General features: G+C 40.8%; 1 protein-coding gene across 14 annotated transcripts in view; it reads left to right on the top strand.

Annotated features, from left to right (window-relative positions):
* The first annotated feature begins 7,789 nt into the window (after positions 1-7,789).
* Positions 7,790-26,897, top strand: part of pcbp3 (poly(rC) binding protein 3) — a 97,401-nt gene continuing 78,293 nt past the window's right edge. For all 14 annotated transcript variants that reach the window (XM_030757683.1, XM_030757688.1, XM_030757682.1 and 11 more), the window contains exon 1: positions 7,790-8,078. The gene's annotated coding sequence lies outside the window, so the exon portion shown is untranslated. The remainder of the gene's footprint in view (positions 8,079-26,897) is intronic.

Raw genomic sequence — 26,897 nt, 5'->3', positions numbered from 1 at the left:
GTACAAATCACTGTTTCTGACAAATAGTTAATATATTTTTGTTTTTTAATTAATTTGAAAGAATGACACAAACCACAAACAATTTAGTAGTGGGCAACAGCTGTGCTCTTATTTTGAAAGTTCAGTCACTGCTGATCAGCCAGCCCCATCCCTTCCCTTCTCAGGTTTCCCTACCAGCTGGCCAGGTTAATGTTGTGGAGGTCCTCTATACCATTCAGCTGCCTCTCCATTGTGTTTCTCATCCTGTGCTGGTAATCCAACTCCAGTGTGTCACCAAAGCTGCAGAGCTGACAAGGGTGGGGTAACTAGTATGCAAGAAAAGAAACTCACTGGAGAAGCTGGTTCTTTCCCCACCCCTGTTACCACCACAAACAGTAACCATATCTGTGGCTCACTGACTAGGTTTCTACTTTAGCAGTCCAGAATATCATTCAGCTGCCTCTCCAGTCTCCAGCTCCACTGGGTTGGACTGGATAGTTAGTAACAACAGTTGTTCTTCTGCTCTGGAGATCCGCTGCCACCTGAAAGGCCGCTGTAAGCAGAACCTGCAGCAAGCGGAGAACTGATTTATATAATGAATGTTTGAGGCTGCAGAGGAAAGAAAGAACCGACAAGCTGCAGTCCAAGACCATGGAGTTGGCATTTACCCATCAGAGACTTAATGAAGAGGCAGCTGATTATATTGCACAGTTGGTTATTTGTCCTAAAGTACTTGGCAAATAAAATATTTGTACAGGAAAAAATTAGTAACAGTATTATTTAATAATTTATTTTAAAAAAGTGTGCACCTCCTGCATGCACGTACACTATATTGTGCCACTACAAATACAGCATAAAGCACCGGGGAAGACTATGTCTTGAAAAGGTCAACATATGACTACTTTTTAGATGCCTAGGAGAGAGGCAGTGGACTTTTTAACCAGATTGTTTAACACAATATTGGAGACTGAGAGGATGCTTGAGGAATGGAGAAGTGTACTCATACTGATTTTCAAGAACAGGGGTGATGTGAGAGCTGTAGAAACTACAGAGGGATAAAGCTGATGAGCCATACCATGAAGATATGGGAAAGAGTTATTGAAGCTAGGCTAAGAAGAGCGGTGAGGATCAGTGAGCACCAGCAGTGTGGCTTCATGTCGAAGACGAGTACTACAGATGATGTTTGATTTGGGAGTGCTGCTGGAGAAGTACAGTGGTCCCTCACTATATCGCTATATCACTTATTGCGACTTCACTGTGGCGTGGATTAAAAATAAAATTACTACTAATTCTGTTTTGTGGAGTTTTGTGGGATTTTGCAGTATAAAGGCATTTCTGTAACACCCCATAATTATGTTCATCACTCGGACAAAGAGATAAGTTACGCCTACGCCTTTAGCGGAAATGGAAGTTACAGCGGAGGGCGACGATACTGCACCACCTTCATCACCATCAATACCTGCACAGCTACATAATTCATCATCTTCATCATTCAAGTTGTAGTAAGAGAATGGGAAAGGTTTATAGGAGCGTGGGAAGGGTTTTTAAAGCCTTAAAATATATATATAAATAATAAAATAAATATTATATATATATATATATATATATATATATATATATATATATATATATATATATATATATATATATATGCTGCTACTTCACGGATTTTCACCTATTGCGGGGGTCTCTGGAATGTAACCCCCGCAATAGGTGAGGGATCACTGTATAGAGAAGGTCAGAAGGAGTTCCACCATGTCTTTGTGGATCTAGAGACATCATAGTAGAAGCGAGACAGAATGTACAAATGAGAGGGAGACAAGCGGAGAGGTGAACAGTTAGATGATTTTAAATACTTGGGCTCAACCATTCAAAGAGAGGTGAGGAAGAGAGTGTAGGCAGGGTGCAGTGGGTGGAGACCAGCGCCAGGGGTGATTTCTGACAGAAGGAGAGCAGCAAGAGTGAAACGGAAGGTTTACAAGATGGTAGTGAAACCTGCTGTGGTGATGTATGGTTTGGAGATGGTGGCACTGACAAAAAGACAGGAGGCCGAACTGGAGGTGGCAGAGCTGAAGATGTTTCGATTTTCATTGGGAGTGACCAGAATGGACAAGATTAGAAATGAGTATATCAGAGGGACAGCTCAGGTCGAGCAGTTTGGAGACAAAGTTAGAAAGACAAGACTGGTGTGGATATGTAAGAAGGAGGGACAGTGGATATACTGGAGTTGAATGTAGAGCTGCCAGGCAGGAGGAAAAGAGGAAGACCACAGAAAGGGTTCATGGATGTGGTGAAGGAGGACATGAGGGTTTGTGTGACAGAGGAGGATGTTAGGGACAGGGTGAACTGGACACAGATGATTCGCTGTGGTGACCCCTAAAAGAAGAAGAATCAGTGCTTTCAGATCAAGTTTCAAATAGATGAGAAACTTTGAGTTGTATATCCTTCTAAGACAAGGTGCAATGTCTACACACCTGTCCTTAATGTGGTGTAAACACATTTTCCATGTTGTCATGTTATGACCTGCTAGCCAAGGCTCAGTAAGTGAAAGAAATGTTTGAATAATGGTTCTTTAGAGGTTTTAATTGGTTAAAAATCTGGCATTTAGGGTCTACTGTTCACTTTCATGCAGTGTGGCATCATCATACTCTGAGCTAAAGAGCTCTCGAAGGCCTTCAGAATAAAGGTTGTGAATACCTAAGAGCCTGCCAAGGGTTTCAAATAGATTTCTAAAATTTATCTACAAGTGGTGCAAAACTCAAATTGGTCCAGAATTACCCCCAACCCCAGAGGAAAAAAAAAAAAGACAAAATCAGATTTTTTTCCTTTAATCTGACATTTATCAGGTGTACACACACACAGCTGTACATCTTTCAAGAACAATAAATGCTAAAGATCCCGGTTGTGTTTATGCAGAATCCGTCTCATTCCCAAAAGTGGAGAAAGAAATACTATACAGAAAAGAACAACTGAAACAGACAACGAAAAAATCTGCCTCAACAGGATCAATTAAAAAAATGCTTCAGTAATTATTGAGGTATTCCTCACAGGAACCATCCCTGAAGGTGAAACTGAGCACCATGGTGATTCTCCACAGGGGTTGGAGGCAGGATCGTTACAAAGGAAACAGATTAGTGTCTGTTGGTGAACAGCCTCAGTTATGATCCTAGAACTGGGGAAAAACCCCTGAAAATGACTTGATTAAACCATAAACTGAGAACTGAAAAAACATGTGTGCAAAAGATAAACCAAAGAAGATGGATGGATGGATGGATGGATGGATGGATGGATGGATGGATGGATGGATGGATGGATGGATCTTGTAGGCCCCTTCCACACACAAAAAGTTGCTGGCACTTGGAGAAAAATCAGTGCAGCAAACAGAAACTACTGACCACTAATCAATCTCTGCAAGGACCTTCTTGTAGTCATTGAAACTGCACTTGCCATTAGCTTAATCACTCAGTAAGGGAAGCTCAGCAAGTATTATCTCTAATAATCAGTGTGCCTTTTGTCACTGTTTTGCATTTTGTCCCTTCAATAAACTTCCATCTTCCAAGCCATACAGATAACTTAAATGATGAACTTTTCCAAAAAACACTTTTCTTGAATTTATTGAAGCTTTTCATGAATAATTATCCTCTTTTAGTAAAACTAAAAAAAAGGCATCAGTATTAACAATATTGTGTCCCCATTTGCTGCAGTTGAAAGGAATGTAAAAGCAAATGCAAAAATCACTCCACACCTGACCAAATGTGAGTTATTCAGCCTAAACTAAATTTGTATTAAACTCAAAATGTCACACTAATAATGTTTAAAATGCAATTATTTAAAATACTCAAGGAAAAACTATTTCCAAGACAATAATGTAAAAAAACAATCGACAGTAGAACAAGCTAGTCCTACCATGTGCTCTGCCGTGTCTGACTGCACTTTCTTTAGTGGCATTATGGTCACAAAACCTCCCAAACATTTACATGCTCTCATACTGAGAAGACTTTGGGTAAGTTGCTCAAAGCATGTCTAATTTATCAGCTTTATCTGGTAGCGCCTGTTTTTGAACAATTATGCTAAGTGGACTGAGAGCATGTGTTTTGTGCATTTCATTGTAATTTACCTTCTCCCTGAGGGGAGTGTGTATGCACAAGGTCAAGAAAGCATCTAAATTTACACACACACACACACACACACACACATATAAGGTGACTGATTAATCATATTCTATGCATGGAAACCTTGAGTAAGCCGTGCATATGAACAGTAAAATGAGGCCCCAGGCATTTTGGATTAATGTGCTTTGGAAAGAAGAATCAAAGATAGCATTGGCTGGCAAGTCAACTTTTCAGGAGAAGAACCTAAAATCAACGTATAGCTTGTAGTTGCTTCACTGCCTCAGGGACTGAGCAGCTTTAACCTATTAATAACTAAGATATGAAGAAAACTTTTTTTCCTCTGTTGAAGGTGACTCCGATGTGAATCTTTCAACAGTATAAGCCTATGCACACTAATGAATACAACAAGGAATAGCACCAAAAGAAGAAATGGATGTTTATGGCATGTCCTCGTCCAGGCTGGAATCCTACATAAAATCTGGTGTAGCTGAAGAAATTTTACAGGTCAAGATTTCACCAAAATTTCTCCATATTAAAGCAAAGCCCATCCATCCATTCTCTTCCACTTATCCTGTTCAGGGTCGCGTGGGGGCTGGAGCCTATCCCAGCTGATATAGGGCAAGAGGCGGGGTACATCCTGTAGAAACATGCTTTGGGGCTGTTAAGGGTACAGGACAACTTCATTGCATTGAGGTGCCAATGGACGGGGCCAAGTACTCAAAAATTTTGGATGAGAACCTCCTTCCCTCCGCCAGAACACTGAAGATGGGTAACGGATGAGTCTTCCAGCATGACAATGATACAAAACATACTGCCAAGGCAACAAAGGAGTGACTAAAGAAGACACACATTGAGGTCAGGGTGTGGCCTAACCAGTATCCAGACCTCAATCCTAAAGATAATCTGTGGAGGGAGCTGAAGTTTTGAGTTGCGACGTGGCAGCCAAGAAACCTAAAGGATTTAGAGAGTTTCTGTAAAGAGGAGTGGGTCAAAATCCCTCCTGAAATGTGTGCAAACCCGGTGACCAACTACAAGAAACATCTTACCGCTGTGTTTGCCAACAAACACAGCAAACTTACAAATTCAGCAGGGGCTCAATTTCCCTTGCTGTATGTACTGCAGCAATGCGGCGTGGCATGGAGTCGATCAGTCTGTGGCACTGCTCAGGTGTTATGAGAGCCCAGGTTGCTCTGATAGCCTTCAGCTCTTCTGAATTATTGGATCTTCCTCTTCACAATACCCTATAGATTTTCTATGGGGTTAAGGTCAGGCAAGTTTGCTGGCCAATTAAGAACAGGGATACCACGGTCCTTAAAGCAGGTACTGGTAGCTTTGGCACTGTGTGCAGGTGCCAAGTCCTGTTGGAAAATGAAATCTGCATCTCCATAAAGTTGGTCAACAGCAGGAAGCATGAAGTGCTCTAAAACTTCCAGGTAGATGGCTGCGTTGACCTTGGACCTCAGAAAACACAGTGAACCAACACCATCAGATGACATGGCACCCCAAACCATCACTGACTGTGGAAAATTTACACTGGACCTCAAGCAACATGGATCCTGTGTCTCTCCTCTCTTCCTCCAGACTCTGGGACCTTGATTTCCAAAGGAAATGCAACATTTACTTTGATCAGAGAACAAAACTTTGGAGCACTCAGCAGCAGTCCAGTCCTATTTGTCTTTAGCCCAGACGAGACGTTTCTGACGCCATCTGTTGTTCAAGAGTGGCTTGACACGAGGACTGCGACAGCTGAAACCCATGTCTGCACACGTCTGTGCGTGGTGGTTCTTGAAGCACTGACTCCAGCTGCACTCCACTCTTTGTGAATCTCCCCCACATTTTTGAATGGGTTTTGTTTTACAATCCTCTCCAGGGTGCAGTTATCCCTGTTGTTTGTATACTTTTTTCTACCACATCTTTTCCTTCCCTTCGCCTCTCTATTAATGTGCTTGGACACAGAGCTCTGTGAACAGACAGCCTCTTTAGCAATGACCTTTGTGTCTTGCCCTCCTTGTGCAAGGTGTCAAAGGTCGTCTTTTGGACAACTGTCAAATCAGCAGTCTTCCCCGTGATTGTGTAGCCTACAGAACTAGACTGAGAGACCATTTAAAGGCCTTTCAGGTGTTTGGAGTTAATTAGCTGATTAGAGCGTGGCACCAGGTGTCTTCAATATTGAACCTTTTCACAATATTCTAATTTTCTGAGATACTGAATTTGGGGTTTTCATTAGTTGTCAGTTATAATCATCAAAATTAAAAGAAATAAATATCTGAAATATATCAGTCTGTGTGTAATGAATGAATATGATATACAAGTTTCACTTTTTGAATGGAATTACTGAAATAAATCAACTTTTTCATGATATTCTAATTTTATGACCAGCACCTGTACATCACTTATTGTGCATATTTTTTTTCCCTTTCTTATTTCTTGTTGTTTTTTTCCTGCAAAGTCATGAGGTGCTTGTCATGATTTTAAATGCACAGGTTAGGTAAATGGAAACATATTTTATACTTATATTATTTTAAGGCATGTGCTCAACTGCCAGTCTGTCCACAGTGTATTGATTTCTAATCCAATGCATGCTGGAATAGACTCTAGCCTCCCAAAACAGCAGTTAAGAAAATGAAAGTATCATTTTCCTTGGGGAGTCTTTTATTTTCACAGGGATGTCAGGGTATTGTAAATTGTAAACCAAGTGAGGAAAACCCTGACTTTCACAGCAGTGTTTCAAACCCTGCATTCCCCACAGTTGGCAGCTCCTGAGAATTCCCACCATTCTTTAAAAAAAATAAGTAAGTAATAAGTAAAAATCTACTTTTCATCAAGTTCTCTAACTGCTTGCTGACTAAAAGAACAACTGCTTCCTTTTTTTCCCCTTGTATTGTTTGTGATGTAATATAATAACCGGTGTTTCCTTTGCTTTCCCGAGCTGACCGAAGACTGGAAATGGTGATGTGCCTTTCATTCCTACACTTGACCGCTCACCATTGATCATTTATTATGCCGGGTGCCTGCCAGAGCCATCGATTGAGCGGGAGGAAATAAAATAAGACTTGTGGAAGTGAAGTATGGTCCTCAGTGAGTGTGAGAGCAAAGGTGCTTGATGAAATTTCACACTTGGTTCTTATTCTCTGCTTATAGTTGATGAGCACTGTAGGAGAATGTTCAGTGTAAATGGTACGGAGAGAATGCGAATTCATTAGGCTCGCGTGAGACAGCCTATGAACGTAAACATGACTGCATATGCTTTTTTTTTTTTTTAAATCATGGAAGAGTAAATCGCAAACTCCAGTGGGCTAGAACCTCTTATTTTTTATTTTTATTTTTTTTAAAAACAGCACAGATATGGTATATGCCATATGAGTTGTGTGGCCGAGAATTGAATCACTTTGATGTGTGTGGCAGCCCTAAATCACGCTCTGTGGAAGGAGTGTGCCGCCTGTTCTGTCCTTCAGAAAGGAAGCCTTTCATGACTCCTTCCATATTGTAATTATTCCAACTGGATATGAGCTATTGCACTTATTGGCTGGGGTAAGGCACCGGCTGCCTCTGCTTTCATTGGCTAGCTGGACACCTCTCTGCCACCTCCCATTGGCTGCCTGGAGGAGAGTGGGAGGGGAACGCACCCCATCCTCCCCCTGTGGCAGAGCTTGTAAATGTAAAGACTCTTTCTCTGTCTATTATCTGAGTGACTCGGGGTTTTGGAGACTGCCTCCGAGCGTGTGTGTGTGTGTGTGTGTGTGTATGTTGGAAGGAGAAAAGAGATAAAGAGAGAGAGAGAAAGGGAGGGAGAGGCAAGCGGCGTTTATTCTCCCCCCTTTAGCCTCCCCGTCTCCCTGCTCCCTGTCACTCCATCCTTCCTCCCCTCTCCTGGACCACCCTCCAGCCCTGCTTCAAGCCGGACCAAGACCCCCTACCACCCAGACCACCCCGGGACCCTTTGACTCTCCTCACTTCTCCGTCCCACCAGCCACAACCTCTGAGCAGGTAAGAGTCTGCCTTTCTCAGCCTGCACTGAGGTGGGAAAAGTACTTGCTGCTCTCTCCTCTTGTTCTTCTTCTTCACTCACTTAAAATACCTCTAAAACTGCTGCTCTTTTGTTTTTTCTTCTCACCTGTTTCTGCTGTCCATGTCCTCTTTGCCTTATCTATACTCACATTAGAAGTTTTCCCTGCAGCACTTCTTTCCCTTTAGAAAAGTGACACGGTGATGCTATCAGTGAGGTCACTGTATTTTTTTCTTCCACTGATATTCTGCTTTGATATCAACTTCCTCTTCCCTCTCTACCCTGCAATCTCCGCATCTCCTCCCCTTTTGTCTTTTGCAATCTCATAGCCTCCAGCTTTAAACACGTGCAAATTCACTGAGAAGTCTTTTTATTTGTACGTCTGCCCCGGAGCACAAATTGACAAGGACAGCATGCTGTATTCTGGAAGCAGAAAAGGCATCTCTAATTGATTTCTGAAAAGTGTTTATGTTAGTTGGTGTTGGCTATTTATAGCTGCTGACGTGCAAGGCGCACACGCTTTCGCTAGGCCACTTCCTAACAGAACGCAGGTCCGTCCACTGGCTCCAGAACACATGACATTGCACAAAGTGTAATGACTTTACAAGGCAGTGACTTGCTTGATTGAATCAAGCAATCTTTCCACCCAGAGAAGTCCAATATTAACATGGCCCATAAAGCATTCCTGGCAGCAGCAGCAGAGGAGGAGAAAAAACTGCTTAGTTCTTGAGCCGCACATCCTGTACTTCACCAGGAAGGGGAAGTGGAGTGTGGATATGTGTGTGTGTGTGTGTGTGTGTGCGACTGAGACAGAGACACAGCTAAAGTGCTTTAGACATCAATACTGCCAGCCAAGAGATTTTAAAGCCACTCAATCATTTCTGAAAATTGGACCTTATACCAATGTCAGCTTCCTCTTCTCATGGTAGGTTTTTGAGGAGTAGGTAGAAAACATAGTATATTTTAATCTTGTTTACATTTTCACTCCACCAAAAATGCTCATCTTATATGCAGAGTTACAGGTGTGCAGACGGGGCTGCAGCGATTTTCATTATAAATCACTCTGCTAAATGCAACACAATAATTAGAAAAGGCCTGTTTCTTCCAGACCAAAGTTTCATCTTTACCTAGTTTATTTGGATGTTTAGTTTACACTCCCGAGAAGCTTCATTTCCCTATGTGAGAAGTTAAAAACACCATCATTTGCATGCTTAATCACATTGCATTTTCATAACGCAATCATACTAAGCTTCCCTGCGCCTTTTCGCTTAAAAAGAACTCGCTCTCTCTCTTGCAGACAGTTTGACCTTTCTTTCTGCGATAATCATTTTCTAATTTAGACAAAAAGAGCATCTGTGACAAAGCCTTCTGGGAGCATCGGTTGTCCCAACAGGACCGCCTCAGGGGACAGCAGCGTCACTAGTGTCAAACAAGAACAGAAAACAAACACAGAAATCTGTAACTGTGAACATTACTTTGATTTACGGTGTTTTTGACTACAAATATGTCAATGTAGAGTGTATTTATGATGCCGCCGGCTGCATTCTCATACTCATTTCTTCAGGTGTCGGACTGCTAGTTTATTAGGAAGTGTAAATTAAGAGTGGAGAATCGTGCTGCTGTTTGTTTGCACCGTCGCGCAGCAGAAGCTCAGCTGGCTGTAGGCCAAGATGTTGCCTATCTTCCATCTTTCATTAATATGAACAATGAGTTTTTTTAATAATAAAATTTTAATAGAAGCTTAATAAAGTATTAAACCTAAATAGGAAATAAGGATGCTCAATTATGGTGAAAGTCATAATCAATAATTGGAATCTTGATCATTTAACACAATTCTTTCTTAGGTTGACAAACACCCGTTTATTAAACTTTCTATAGGGAATTTCCACAACATTCAAATAAAATTCTAATGAGTGATACATACATGGGGGTAAAAATAGGTGACTGTGGTGGGGGACACATGGTCATCCAGTAGGGAGTTGGGTCCAGGCTAGTGGGTGTTTTTGACCTTGCAAGGGCAAACTGCTGGCCCGCATCCTCTACTGTGGGACATCTCCAGGTGGCAATGACAGAGGCAATTATAGGCCCAGGCAGCAGCGGATTCATGCGCCTCGGGATACCCGCATGGTACCAAAAGGCCAAGCAGCCGTGGCTGACAATCAACGGACACCTCAGTCAAGGACCATAAAAAGCAGACTAGATGGCAGACCCTTGCAGATTTAACCATTAATGATCCATCCACAGGGTCACCTACAGAGACCTTGATTTAACTTCAACATAGATCTCATTGACCAACAGCTCTCTTTTACTTCGAAATAAGCAAAACTCTGAGTGAGCCTGGCTTTTAGTGAGGGGTGAGAACACCACTGTGAAGGAGAGAGGTGCAACAAAAAATAGAAGTCTGTAGCAAAAATAGTGCAACAAAGTGCATTGTTGTTTACTGAATCATTGAAAGCCAATTAATCAAAACAAAAATAGGATTAAGAAATAATAGAAAATCAAACAAAATAGGGCTCGTGTGACAGAAGAGGATTCAAAGGACAGGGTGACAGTGTGGTGACCCCTAAAGGAAGTGGCTGAACAAAGATGACCTTATTGGAAATTAAACAAAAAGGCAAAAGTTGAACAAAATGTAGGTCACACCAGTAAAAGTCATCTATGTGAATATACTTATTCTAAACAAATACTCAAATTCAAGCAGAAACATCCACCTGACAGCAACCCTAAAAGGACTCTAGATACATGAAATAAAATATAAGTGGCTTTGTTTTCCTTCTTTAAGCTGTCATTTCTCACGATGGCCGCAGCTCTCTTGTGAGCCCAGCAGCTCCCATGCAGCTATATTTAATGCACTTACTGCGCTCTCTCACTGTAAGCTCTCATAAGAATGCATATGCAACATCCCTTGAAGAATGAGATATTTATGAGCCTCTGTGATGTGTTTGCACACTCCTGCTTGTGCACTTGCATGGCTTCATAAGTCACCACTTTACGCTCAAGCTGAGCTGTATGGAGTTAATGCAGAAAACCAGTGTGGCTCACCATGTCGTGGCAGTTTTACACCTTCACTTTACATAATGTCACAGCTGTCAGTTGAGGGCACTAGGTGTTTTGAAGGTTTGGAAATTGATTCGAGCGAAACACACAAATGAAGTGCCGAAAGGGCAGCAAATGAAATGTGTTTTGTTTTTACAAAATAAAGACTGATTAAAGCTGAGGAGTGATCTATTAAAGCTATGTTTATAGAGCCGTTCATTTCCCCTAATTTTCCATTTCTAGTCACTACACTAGAAAAAGATGCCTCACATGCATCCAGTACTTCCTCCTATGTAAAGCCAATGCAATGCAAGCAGCTGGCCCTTTGTGGCTTGGCCCTTTTGAGCCATTCCGGATCTCCCACTGGTCTGGCCCAGTGCACAGTGTGCTGGGAGTTGCCTGTGTAGGGACTGGCTGAGTCTGGGGGAGGAAAAAAAAAAAATAACATGACACTCACTGGATGCTGCAGAAAAGGAGAACAAATGGACACAAATAAAAGACCTGTCAAAAAAAAAAAATACTGTCTTTTGACTGTGGGGTGCTTCCTTTTGAATTAATAAATGACAAACTGAGCACTAGTGTACATAATTTCATATTAGAGACTTATTACCAGCTTGGTGTCAAGAAAGCACATGAATAACATCGCAGTTCATTTTTGCTTTTTAACTTTTCTTGCTATTCCAGTGGAATTTTATGTGTTCCCAAACCCTGACCCCCTCCCTTTTTGTGCATGTTGCGTATGATGCCCTGAAAGCTTAAAATGTGTACACATGTGACATGCTCTTTAGATTAGCTGTAACCACATAATCACATACAAAGATTAAGGTTTCATATTGTTACAGCTTTTTCACACATTTTTTTTGTTTTGTTTACATAATATAGAATTGAAATTGAAATTGGAAAGAAATTCAGTGGGATTTGAAATGTTGATGATTTTTGAGCTTCTACACATTTTAGCATTTACTGTAGTGTGGCTTGCGATTTTGTTACAACCATAGAGTACTACTGTAACATACAACTGCACAAAAAGTTATTAATTTCTTGATCAGCACTTTGTAGGCACTCATTTCCTCTCAATCTATGCTTTTTAAGAACTGGAAACCAAACATCCCTACTGAAAGAAACTTGGCCAGTTTCTAAAAAGTGAAGACTGCACAATTGTTTGTTGGACTGTGTGACAAGGGGGCGACGTATATGCTAGTGGAGTAGTGACACTCTTGCGAAAAAACAAGTGATATTTTGCGTGGATGTGAATACAGCTGTGCCTTCAAATTGTGGCTTCCCCTTGGTGTGACTTGGTCGCAGAACATGTGAAAGCCACTGGCTTGGTGTGCACGTTTAGATTGAAGCTAATGTGGTATGATGCTCCTAAATGAACTGCCAAACTGGTACATATACTATATATATGATGACTTGTTTGCTGTAAATATACAGGCAATGCTGATCATCTATGACAAAAATTATGATCATGATGTTTAACATGCTCACTCATGGATTTTGAGAAATCTTTCATTTACTGGATGAATTTTCTGGAACCTTGATTTCCTGGAAATGTGATTCAACAGTCAATCAATCAGTGTGGAGAGTGTGTGTGTGTGGTATAAAACAATACAAGGGGAGCATCATTGTGAAACTGAATGATCTTGTTTTCACAATTGGTGGAAGCCAGAATCTTACCTCAACATGAAACTTGGTTCATTTTCCTTCCCTATTACAGACCAACTGACGCCAAGCATGGAAGACAAGGTCCATTTAGTTTGTGCTACAGAAATTAAAAAGAAATTAAAAGGCGCTTCACTACTTGCAGCCATGGTTGGATGGAGATCTGAATGGGCCCCTGTGGTTGCAACATTAGAAAAACAGTTTGTAATGAGCATCCGATGACCTTGGCCTCACAAAAATTTAAAGCCACTGTTGATAAGTACGTAAAAACTGCATCAGTGCCTCTCTTGGTCACAAGCTTAGTATTCCATACCTTTTTCACTATTAAACCATAAAACCATCATTTGCCATACTGTACTTTTTGCCAATACAAAACCAGTAAATGAAAAGTTGCATGAAAAGTTGTGCCTTTTGAAATGCGTTGGTTTCAGCGGTAAGGCACAACTTTTATTCTGAAGGCAGTTTCTGTTTCTGATATGTGTTGCACTTTTTTGAGTTTCACTTCCATTTGGTTGTTAGTTAGTTAGCTGGTGCTTACAGACAAGTCCGCATCTTCTGTACAAACTACAGGTGACTGCAGCAGCACCCTCCGTCAATCACTCACCAACTGGTTGGAAAATTCACATTTTTCCCTGTGTGACTGAAGCCAGCTGGCAAACTGGGTAACATTAGTCATAAGAAAGACAGCTGTGGGTCATATAATCATCCTGAAAACCAAGAATCCCTTCATGAATCAAATGCTGTACTGATGCTGACCGTAGTTTACCCTGATGGCCAAACTCCATTTGACCAGATGGACTTTTTTAGCACAGACTTCTTTTTGGCTGACGTTCGTGAACCTTAGCTTACCTGCTAACACAGACAAACTGTGTGATAACCAATGCAGCTGCTAGCTGGCTAATCTTAGCTTGCTGGCGGCAGTGATTACTGGACTACATTTCTAAGCTAGAGTTGTTCAATGTTGATGATGCCAGGAGTAGAACATGCAGTCAGGAGTGACAATAAATGTTATATTCTTTGGACTTTTGCTGAAAATTTGACCTTCACATAGAACACAAACAGGCTCAGAGGCAACTATGCTTAGTCTCTTCAGACTTAACATGAAAAAGTTACCTAACACACCTTTAATCACATTAACAAAGCCCCTTGTAGTTCACTCAAATTAGCAGTTGGACAGGTGTCATTGAGTATACCCACACCAAAACATGAAAATATTTTTTTTAATTCTAGCTCAAGTCGATGGCTGAGGGTGCTCAGTGATTTACAGCAACCAATGTACATTTGTAGAAATCATACCCAGGGTAGTTGATCAAACACTTGCAGCAAACTCTGCAAACAGACCAGTGGGCACTGCTGAGGCCACTGCCTGTTTTTTTTACATTTCACTCTTGCCTTTACACCCAGCTGATTGGTAAGCATTTCTCTGTCACTGAGCTGGGCCATAAACTTAAACAATCTATCAGGTGTCATAATTCAAAGCAATGGATGGGAGTGTGAGGCACTGCTGAAATTGAACATGGCATCTCTTAAAAGTTGAAGCTATTGGAGAGAATTATGATCTGTGAAACCCGAGGGCCGTTCTGTCTCTGCAAAAGCCACTGGCTGATGTAATTTAAGCTATTGAAGGTTTTTGAGATCAATCAGAGAGGAGGAAGAGTCAGGAGGGGGCGAAATGGAAAAGGCTGAGGGTTAAAAAGCAAAAGGTGAGGCAGGAAGAGAGCTTTAGCCTTCCCTGCTGCTTTCCTTGCATCGCTATAGGTGGTGAAATATGGTCATAAATAGGCAGCCCCTCTGCCCCGTGTGCTATTTTTATACTCACTAATACGGGCAGCGGTGAAGTGACAAGAAAATATTATTGTTGGCTTGGAGTAAAGGGAGCTGTAGTGATTAAAGAGCTATGCACATACCCAGGGTGGAGGGTTGTGTCAGAATTAGCCCTGTGCTCTTTTTTTTTTAATTAGATTAGAGCTCCACTGTGTTCATTTATTACTGTCAGGAATTCACTCTGACATGTGGTGGAAGGTCCAGTTTGTGCTTTGAACATGAGTGCAGCTACCCATTATTTCTTCTACTGAATATGACAGGCAACTCTCGGATTTATTGTTTTCCCGGTTAAAACAACAGCAAAGTTTCCAACAAATAAAAACGGTACTGTCTGACAATCCGTGGGCTCATGGGAAGACTGATATCAAGTTTTCTCACAAGAATTAATTTTCCACAAATTTTCCATCCATGTCATTCCAATATCAGCCGCTTTCACCATTACAACATCGACAGCAATGTTTAGACCAGCTGATGCAGTCACATACTATGACCCAGTTTGTGATAGAGAAGCATTGTGCACACCTTATTTGTGTCTCACACGTGACATAATCAATTATTTAGAGGACCTATTTAAAACTACACGCCCATCCACCAACTCAGAATTTCCAGCCACTCCCGCCCCACCCTCCAGACAGTCAATTCAGTCTATGACAAGAACCCAGAACTGGTCTCATTCATTTTATCTATGATGCTTTAACCTCTAAGGTTCACTTCACTGGTGTATAGTATGCACCTAGGTCATTGTGTATAAGTGTAATTAAACTGTTTATCTATTATTATAATTTTTCTTCTCACATGACCTAAACAATTTGGAAATTTTGATTTTGTTTTTATTTTTATAAACTTGGAAGTTAAAGTGAAAGCAGTGAAATGGTAAAGTACCTTACTACTTCCATTCCTCTAACCCCTCTACAACCTAACAGCCTTACAGCTTTTCAGATCAGTCAGACTTTATCCACTCTTGACAAAGAGAATAGCAAAGATGCCCTCATGACTCATCCTATGCCAGCTGGAATAGACTCCAGCCCTCCAGGCACCAATAAGTAAGATAGGCAGTTAAGAATATGGATGGATGGAAATAAACAATGGTTGGGTAAAAAGTTTGCATAACCCCGACCCCTCACTGTTCTTCTGAATGAGCAGCTGGCTTGCAGTCTGCCATTTCTTGCACTTCATCCAAGTCTAAAGTCAGAAGCAAGCAAGACATACCAATATTCTATTGTTTCCTATAAGAGACAACACAAGACTTCCCAGCATCTGAGGATTGGGAGCGCATGGAAAGTGGAAGTGTCCGGATTTCTATGAAACACGGCTAATAGCATCTAGAATTCCATTACCTTGTTTAAAAAGTGATATATGCTCATGTGAAAGAGAAGGTTTTCACAGGAATCTGTGCAGTACACGTTCTCAGACATTCTATTGACTAGATGACTGCAAGGTGCCCAGGTCCTGTGGCTATAAAACAAGCCCAAATCCTCACCCCTCCACCACCGTGCTTAACAGTTGGTATGAGGTGTTGGTGCTGATATGCTGTGTCTGGTTTTCTCCAAATGTGCCACTGTGTATTATGGTCAAACGTCTCCACAGTGGTCTCATCTGTCCAAAGGACATTGTTCTAGAAGTCTTGTGGTTTGTTCAGATGCAACTTTGCAAACCTAAGCTGTGCTGCCATGTCCTTTTTTTTTTTTTAGATAGCAGAGGCTTTCTCCTGACAATCCTTCCAAACAAGCTGTATTTGTTCAGTCTTTTTCTAACTGTACTGTCCTGAAGTTTAACATTTAACCTGCTAACTGAGGCCTGTGAAGTCTGAGATGTAGCTCTTTGTTCTCTTGGGGTGAACTCGCTGAGATGTCCACTGCTGGGAAGACTGGCAACTGTCACCACTTCTTCTTCTTACTATGATGGACATTCCAAACTGTTTGGAAATAGCTTGGTATCAATTCTCAGATTAACAGGCAGCAACAATTGCTTCTCTAAGATCACTGTTGATATCCTTTCACCTTGGCATTGTGTTAACACACACCTGCATGCTCAAGACCAGCGAGCTGCCAAAACCTGTGCTTTTATAGAGGCGCTCACACTTATTGATGATCAATTAATCAAGTGCACTTGATTAGCAGCATCTGGCGGCTACTTACCCTCTTAATTCCTATGGCAGTGAGGCTATATTTGGTTTTTCACAGTGTACCCTTTAATTTAACCCGAGTCAGGGGAAGGCAGACAGGCAGAAGATAAAGTATTTGCAAATAACTGAAATTAGACTGTCATAGTTCAGCAATGCTGTAACTGCTTTCTACACCAGGGTCTCATGTAGTGCAGTAGGTCATGAGAAATCTGAGAACAATAGGCTGGAAACTATACAGACTGCCTTCATTCACAGTAAATGTGGAAGCCATTTGTAGAATGCACACATGAATGGTACTATAAAGCAGCTACACTGAATATGATGATTCACACGGAGCAAAGGATTGGAGAAAATGACTGTGTCCTCTTTAAAGAAAAAAACAGATGTGTCTGCAGCTTACAGTGAACATGCACGTCTGGTAATGTCAGGAGAAAGTGTAACAGATATTCTAAAGCTCATCTCTTAGCCTGGGCTCTTGGCACTCGCCACTAGCTCTCAGCATTTTTGCTTGATTAAAAAGCACCCAGGAGTTAGTAAGCACGTGGTAGGTGCGAGCGCACACCCTGACAGCTTAACATACTGATTATTCAAGCCTCTTAGGCTAAGCCACGGCACTCGAGTGATGAACGTCAACTCCCCTCTCTCCCGCACGCAGTCTCGGTTTCTCCTTTCTTTTATTCTTCGGTTGAAAGAGTGGAAAGCCAGTGACAGCTTGCAGAAGGCAAACCTGTTGTCTGGGAAGCAGAGGGGATCAGTGACACAGTGATTCATACAGTGCGAGGCTTTATTTAGACATAATCCACCCAATGTTGGGTCCGCTCACTACTTTTTATATGGAGCTGGCTAGCAGTAGCCAGGCTCGAGTGTTTCTCCAGTGGGGTTTAATACATTTTTAGTGTCTTGTCTATGTCCTCGTGGTGAAGTTAAAACATCAGGTGAACAGAATGGGACTACTTTCAAACAAAAGATCAGTCATCTAAAGTATTTCTTTCATCATTTCTGTTGTGTTTTTGTAGATGAACTGTACTTTCCACATCACTGTCCCTCTTCAGTTACGTAATGGGAAACACTCTGATTTCTGTCAACTCAGACAATAACGTTCCTGTTTCTATTTAAATGCCATTTGAGATAAATAGAAACATTCCCATTTGAGGAACAATGAATTGCTCCCAGAATACGTTGTAGATTCTATACTTCGTGTTGCACTGCAGTGTAAGCTGTTCCTTTCTGTGTTTGTGTTGTGCACTCTCAGCTTGCTGGCAAGGCCACGGCTGCTACCGCCGAGCCACACCTGACCAACAGATTGGCCCCAGCTGGAGGCTGAGGCTCGAACAGACACTTTGGAGGCAGTGATTCAGCCGATGTCGTGCGCATGTACAGGTGTAAAAAATAAATAAATGAAGATCTGTGCATAAATCTTGGGTAGTAGAGCACCTCAATAATAATAATCATGATTTTTTTTTGTCAATAATTGTAATCTTGATTATTAGAAATAATTACTTATAAAACAAATAAACATCATGGATTTATTTAACTTTAAAATAAAAAAAAAATGAGTTTGTAGGGTATTTCCATGAACTTTAAATATAATTCCAATGAAAAACAAACAAATAAATGAGGGAAAAAACGAGTGGGGTTCACAGGGTCATTTGTTCGGAAGTCTGATCCGTATTATAGATTATTTCTGACCGTAAAGCAGCTCCCACCTCAGGATGTCTGCAGTGGCAGATGGGTGGCGAGTGCTGAAGAGAAACCCAAGTGGTAGAGTACACTGATGAAGAGCTGAATTCAACTAGGTCTAACCGGTCAAACGCCACCACCCAGGAATACAAGGATCTGACACGACCTCCAAAGCTGATCACACTCTCACATGTCGCACACGCAGTTCTCCAGCCAAAATAGTTTGGGGCGTATTTTTCACAGAAGCACGCAGAGCAGATGAAGAGGGCAGGAAGTCAGACACAAGAACAGCATAGAGATTCAAGACACGTTTCAAAATAAAAGACCATGTACAGAATAAACGCTCTGCTTCTGACACACTGCTGGTGTGATCTGAGGCCATGCAAAAGATGGAACTAAACTGTATCACAAAGACACGTTGGGTATGTTCCTAGTGTAACCATTTGCAATACAGAGACAAAAGCAGCAGCAGGCAACCACTAATGATCCTTCCAAACATTCCCCTATGGACACCATAATGCAACTTTTACTTATTCTAGATGGATGCTATTGACCAAAAGCTCTCATTCAGTCATCTCGGCTCCAGCTGGGCTAAGCGCTGAGTGACTCTGGGCTTTGTGCAACGGGCAAAACACACTGTATAGGAAATGGGGCACATTTGATTTATAACACAAGACAAAAATAAGACCTTTGTAAGGAAAATTAATGCCAGCATTCAATCTTTGAATTTTGATTATCCTGTTTTCATAATTGTTGGAAGCCAAAGTAGCAGCTTAAATTGGTTTCAGTGCATTAATGAGTACTTGCATCACCAGGAGGGTGTACTTAAGATGGACTCAAAATAAACTGCAGCATGTTTGTTCATCAGAGGTTACACTAGACTTTCTCACCGTGTGACTTTGAAGAACAAGGGACAATTCTTGAAGGACAAAAGTAAAAGAGACACAGACTGAGTGGCCATTTTCAAAACAGTCCCTCTCAAAGCAGATTAGTGATTATAGTGACAGTGGTAGACATTTAAAAAAATCATTTTTGCTTGTTTCTAAATGAACTAAATGGGCTCAAACTGGGTGCTTGCTTGAGCATAACACTTTAAGGGAGACTGCAGCAGAGGAGACTGTCATTCAGATTCGTGTCCTTGCTGCACACAGACAACTTTTCCTGCATGATTTATTTGTTGTGAAGACTGAGCATGCACTTGACTGCCACACTGTAGACTGGAATTACTGGAGCCACTTCATCTAGAGCTTTTTAAAGTAAGGAAATATTTCTCCCAGGGAAGCCGTTAGAAGTTGGCGAGACTGTCTAAACACTGGACATCCTGATCCTGCAAGTTCTCACTTCACTGGAAGGAACTCTCGCGGGATGCACTTCTTTCTGTACCCGGCTGAAGCTGCATCCCTCAGAGTGAGTGGTCACAAACCTGAAGGGGGGATTCTACAATCATTCAACATCAAGCTTGACTAAATAGGTTCTCTACCTTTTTAAAATAAAATGTAACAAATAAATGCATGCATAAATATGATACTAAAATAATAAATGACAACAGGAACAAGAAAAACATTTAAAAAGTACATAATTCATAAATTATCTGCACTAGTCTCATTTCAGCTCAGTGTGTTTAAACAGCTGTTTATAGTTCCTCAGACTTTGGTCCATATTGACATGATGGCATCCAAAAGTCACACCAGATATCAAGACTCATCAATTCAGGCAACATTTTTCTGTTCTGTGATTCTGTGAATTGTAGCCTTAGTTTCTTGTTCTTAGCCGACAGAAGTGGCACCTTTGTTTGGTCTTTTGTTGTTGTAGCTCATCTGCTTCAAAGTTTGGCCTGAAGCAGATGCCCTTCTGCATGCTTTGGTTGTAACAAGTGGTTATTTGAGTTACAGTTACAATCCTATCATATCAACAGTTTGGTCATTCCCCTCTGACACCAATAAGGCATTTCCAACTAGAGAAGTGCTGCTCACTGGATATTTTCTCTTTTTCAAACCATTCTCTGTAAACCCTAGAGCTGGTTGTGTGAGGAAATCCCAGTAGATCAACAGTTTCTGGAATACTCAGACGGGCCTACCTGGGACCATCTGGGATTATCTTTCTTCCTCATTCTGATGCTCAATTTGAACTTCAGCAGGTTGTCTTGAACATGTCTACTTGCCTAAATGCACTGAGTTGCTGCCTTGTGATTAGCTGATTAGATATTTGCATTAGCAAACAGTTGAACAGGTGTACCTAATATAGTGTATATCACATTATATTTGCACAGTACTTCAAACAGCTATTACAAAGTGTATTACAGGAGGAATTATCATCATTTCCTTATCAATGCTTAAAATAAGATTACAAATAGGACATGAAACCTGTCAACATCTTGAAGAATCACATTACATAAGATTATTACTGATAAAATTAAAACCACATAGAAAAGTTACACAAGTATCATCCAGACAGCTACAGTAGGACTCAAAAACAACACTAAGATTACTACGCATGGTTTTTCACGTTTGTCTTATCCTTTCACCTTCAAGGTGGGAAAATAATGGCATAGCAGTGCTTTCTGTTTCCCTGACACACTTTTTCCCAATGCTGTCTTTTTTCCCCTTTTTTTTTTATACATATATAATATAAATATATATATGTATACACTTTCATGTGCAGCTCCAGAAGCATCCACAGAAAAGGCTGCAAAGTCAGCGAGAACTCTGCCAAGTGAGCTTAAGCAGATGTAAAAAAAAAAAAAAAAAGAAAAAGAGAGAAAGAGAAAGAGGCAAGACTGCTTCAGGAGCTTGAAAAACACTTCCCCGGGTTGCTGCCGCTGGCGAGTACTCAGCGTCTTAGCTAGCGGGTTTGATGGGGAGAGCAGGAATGATGAAATAGGGGTAGGTCTGAAAGAGGAGAGCTTCAAATCTTATTAGCCAAGGCTGCGATTTTCCACCTCTCCAAATATACAGCCTAATTCATTAATCACTAAAAATTCCAGACATCCCCCAGGAGACACGTTTAAGAATTTGATCATGTACTATTAGGGGTAACATTTGAATGCCTGGTTGTACCAAAAATAATGCTGAAAGTGTGCAGTAACGCCTGCAAAAACTAACAACAATGCATGCTTTGTTGTAGATGCTTTCCCTCCTGTCTTCCCACATTAGGAGGAAATGCTCTTAACCCTCCCTTCTTCCTCTATTATTCATTTAATGGAATACTGAAACTGCAACTACTCATACACTGAACCAGAGCTGGAGCGCAACTGTGGCTCTCTCTCTCTCGCCTTGTTCTCTTTGCTTCCTTGCATGCTCACTATCTCATCCCCTTATCTCCTGTTTGTCATGTCACCTCATGACAGAAGAGACATGACATTTCACAAGCCTCTTCGAGGCACACGGCATCTGTTTCAGCTCGGCACTAAACAACGGCAACAATAAGGGAGACTTCTTGTCCATCGTCTTGACACTTGAATCAGACTTATTTTTAACTAGCAGACAGCTCTTCTACTACATTAACCTCTCTGGGTGTTGACATTGTGACGATAAATCTGGCACAATAACTATAAGAACGCCATCTTGATTTTTTTTTTTTTTTTTTCCCTTTTTGACATTTTGCACAGCTTGTCGTGAGCTGAGCTACAGTCGGTTTCCCTGCAGGCAAATCCAAAGCGGAAGCAGATTATTTAAACAGCAGGGTGTGATCCCTGCGCACCCAGATTTGACAAAACTTGATCCACTGGCTAATTCGATTTGTCAGACAGAGCTGCATGACGTCATGGATACCCATGCAATCACAAGCGCACGCTCTGTAATTTATCTTAAATTATTTGTGTGATATGCCAAACTAGGACTATAAACAAAACCACTTGTTTTTTTGTGTGTACAATGTGCAGACTCAAAAAATATAGATATTATATTTTTTTATTAACATGTAGGAGGTTCATAAACATAAATCCCCACCACACACACACACACACATGCACACACACACACACACACACACACACACACACACACACACACACACACACACACACACTCTCCTTTGGGATTATGTGGTTAAATACTGGAACATCAAAGAGCTTTGGTGCAGTCTCTATATTAAGTGAAGGCTCTATGCTCAAGGTGTGAGGATGTCAAATGCTACTTAACAACACAGGGCATTTCCCTGACACACAAACAAAAATATACCAGTGTGTGGTGACTTTTACAGAAAGGCCTGTGCCTGTTTAACACACCAATGACACAAACACACTCTTTCATGATTTTGTGCTGCTCGTCTTTTCTATGCTGCATCTTGCTGTACTCTGCCTAGATGTTTTTACCTTGCTGTACTCCTTCCTGCCATAAGAAGTGCTGCTGTCATTCATGACCTGAATTTTCTCTCTCTCTCTATTGCACAAACAGCCAAAAAATGCTGCTCACCAGCTTGCCAGCGTTGTCAGTGGACACGGACGAGGCCATGCCCACACAAATTACATAAATTATGGATGCAGCGGCTGGTGGTCGAGTGTCCAAAGTCAACAGCCAATTGCAGTCACATGCCAGCAATTTACAAGATTGATGCAGACAATATGAATTCCTTTAATGGAACTGTTTGAAATTGTAAGGAAAGAAATCAATTTCAGTTTGATATGTTGTAACTGATGTGTATGCTTAGATTCTACTGGGCAAGCACTGCTTGCCTTGCTTGCACAGACTGCACACAGATGATATATAAAGTACACATATCAAACCCAAAAAGCTGATGTGCTCTTTTAGACTCAGTGATGGTAACTGTTGGATAGATCAAAATTTTCTTTAACTAAATACCTTGAAATCAGAAATCTTCTAGTTTTAGTCATACAAACCACTTCCAACTTTCTGGCATAAACAGGAAGTCTCTACCTCACCCCAGACTGATTCAAAATGCAGCAATGACACTTCTTACTGGTTTTGCTGATCACATCTGACACACCAGAAATGCTAACCCTATGTTAGCGAGTTCCTGCTTTAAATCATAAGTTGGGGCCCTGCTGGCTGTTCCAAAGTCTGGGCTTAAATCTAAAGGTGACCGTACTTTTGCCATCAGGACCCATCAGTTTTTGAATGACCTACCTGGCTCACAGAATCATTGGCTTCCTTTAAAACCTTCTCTACAAGTATAGAGAAGACATTTTATGTAATTTTTAATTGTCCTTTTTAGACATTTTTTTAATCCCTGTAACATCTCAATTTTCTTATCTTTTTGCTTTTTACTTATGCTGACTGATGAAGCTTTGTATGATGTATGGCCTGTTTTAACTTTTTTATCTTGCTTTGTTTTTCACCCTAATGTGCATCTGTTTGAATTTATCATTTAGCTTTTGCATCAGTGCATTTGGCATTCATTTGCGTATTAGCAGAGGGGCAATCATACACTGAACTCTGCACAGCCACACTTTTAATACCAGCTAACTGGTGCAACAAACAGTATTGAGACTGGATGATTTTTTTTGCATTTGATGTGTGGCTCAATTCATTTATGTTTCCATCAGAGCGCCGAGTACCATCAAAAGGTCTTGTTAGCCACTGACCTCATTAATGTGGTTGGATCAAACAGTCTTTTATCAGATTGCAGCTACCATTTAGCAATGAAGCTCTCAGCCACAGGGTCAGAACACCACAGGGGGTCAAAAGTCAATTTTACTTCATTGGGTCTTTATTTATGGGTCACTAAAAGTACTTTCATGCCCTATAGTAACAGTTAAACATACAGGGGCATCTCAAATATAAGATGGCTTATTCAGACTTTTTTTTTTTTTATATACCTTGGATAAAATGTTATTCTGTATGTATCTGTGTATATAATTAATGTACTGTTTGACTGATAGAAATTTGGAACAGACACCATATATCATGGATGTTTTGTTATATGGATTGCTGGAATTTAAGCCTGAAGTGGCAAATAAAGTCCTTAAACAGGACCAACCTGCTAGATTACCTAAATAGAAGAAAAATAAATGAAAATAGATGTAAATGGAGTTGCTCAGTAGGGCAGTTATAGAGTAGAGAGTGTTTTTGAGCCCCAAAACAAGGGCAATGGCTGGCCACAACAGCCCTGCACCCCTTGTGATATTTACATAATCTTTGTGAAAAGTCCATAAAATATATGATAAATACTGGTCTCACATCTTTTTTAACTTTCAAAAATCTATGGTCTCCTGTTAAAATGCTCTATAAGGTGAATGTCCTTATGGCTTTACACCCAGACATTTTAGAAATAAAAAATAAAGTAAAATAAGGCTTAAAACAACATCAGAGATTCATTTTTTTTTTTTTGCTAGAATGATACTATATGCATCTCATGAGGAGGGATCACAATAGGGCATTGCTTTGATCATTACCCATAGGGGTAAACATCATACTGTATTCAGCATACCAACATGTCAGTCAAGCTCCATTTGCTATTTGAGAAAGCAATCATAATAATGATAGTAATTTTATCCCCAAAATAATAGCTCCATTGTATACATGTGCTTATATCTGTGCCTGTGCTTGAGCAAGAGGAACTGAACAGAGTAACTGGCTCCTAACTGAGAAAATTCACTTGAGTGTGCTCAGTTAGTGCAGCATTATTAAATCTGTAATTTACCACCTTAGGGAGCAATCAACCACTATATACAATCCATCTTTATGGAAAGGAGAAACTCAGGTAATACGCCCTGTCAGAGGAAGTGACTGGTCAACAGTTTGCAACTGGTAATTTATCAGATTTATTAAAGCTGGCACTTTGCTCACAAAAATTGTACTACTAAGGGGAAAAACAGCTGCACGATTTCCAAGCACAAAAGGGGGTCTGTCTCATGATGCATGAAACATATTTGGCTGACTGTGTATTTGTGTACAGACAGGTGACAAATTAAAATGGAAAGACAGCATAAAGCATCTTAGTAAAGTGTTGTAACGCCAAGTGCCACCACACCAGCTTCAAAAAGCCTTTTCCCTGGAACTATGCTGGAGGGATAGACACAGTTCTTCCAAAAGTTATTCCCTCATTTGGTGTTTTGACGATAGAGGATGATGCTGACTAACACAACAGTCCAAAATCTCTCATGTGTGTTCGGTTGGGTTGATATCTGGATACATTTATGGATGGTGGCGATCTCATGTTGGAAGAGACTACTACATCACTCAGAAAAAAGAAAAAAAAAAACTACTGATTTTCCATGACTAATGTGGGGTCTGGCCCCTCATTAGTACTTGTTTCTGTAGGTCTTTGGATATGCAGAGAACAGCATTATGAGACTTTAGCCAATGCAGGGGCTACAGAGATGCACTTGCGGGCAGTGCTCCAAGAAGCCAACAGCTCTTCATCCAAGGGAGATGGTGCAATCTGTAGGTAGAAAGCTCGATAGCTGAAAAGCTGGCTTGAACAGGGAATGTCATGGGAGTAGAGATTCACTGCTTCCAACTTTCTTGGTCAATTCTGCTTTCCTATTTTGCTTTTCCTATTTTATAAAGGAGTGTGACCTGCTTATACCAATTTTTGCAATTCCAATTTTCTTTCTGAGCGCTATAATTGACAACATATACAAACAAATTTTTTTTAATATTCATAATAAAATGAGCTATTAAACATTATAATTTCCCCCAAACTGCAGTTAGAGAACTGAAAAAGTGCTCTGCTGCTGGAAAAAGATACAAATAATGAACATATTTTACCTTACCGAACTTCTCCAGATGACATGATGCTTGCACTTTTCTCTTTTTCATTCATTTCCATTATTTTTCCCATAACTGCTTTAATCCTTTGCTCATGCCAAAGCTGCTGGCTTGTGGATATTTTAGCTTCTTTAAAATATCCACGTTCAGCTGAGTGAAGGTGATTTAAGTGTCTGATTAAGGATGAACGTTTTGTGATGGTGTCTCTGTGGTTTACTTGGGCGGACTTTGTGTTTTCACTTACGGTGAAGAGCTTTGGCACTAATGACACATTAGTGTGTGGCTATGAGTGTGTGCACAAATAGGCTGTCTGCCTGCACTGCTGTGTGCTTGGTGCACAAAAACTGAAAATTGGCCAGTCATCTCTACAGGAGAGTTTAGCAAGAAGAGGAAAGCCCATCAAAAATTAAAAAGTCATGCTTGAGAAGCACAGAAAATGGCTGAAGTCTTAATCATAGTGGACTGAAACTGAGAAATAAACAGAAAAGTTTCCTTTTGTCTTCTCCACAGCAGGGGGTAAATTAAAGGAGAAAAAAAAAACAGAGTGAAATAAGACTCCAAGAATCCTGAATTGAAACCTGTAGGAACTGAAATCTGTGGGTGTTTTAACATAGTAACTGAGTGGAGATACTTGCTTTTAAACAGAATCTGCAACAACACAAGCAAAGAAGAGCAGTCTATGTTAACAGTTATTCCACATTATTTTGATACTGCCCTCTGGTGAGAGCAGACACAAACAACATGCAGCTCTAAGTAGCACACAATCACGCTGGCCCTAAAGGAAACAACTGGGCCCAAATCAT

The sequence above is a fragment of the Archocentrus centrarchus genome, chromosome 21 (assembly GCF_007364275.1).
Source record: "Archocentrus centrarchus isolate MPI-CPG fArcCen1 chromosome 21, fArcCen1, whole genome shotgun sequence".
NCBI lineage: Eukaryota > Metazoa > Chordata > Actinopteri > Cichliformes > Cichlidae > Archocentrus > Archocentrus centrarchus.
This window is presented reverse-complemented; position numbering and strand designations above follow the sequence as displayed.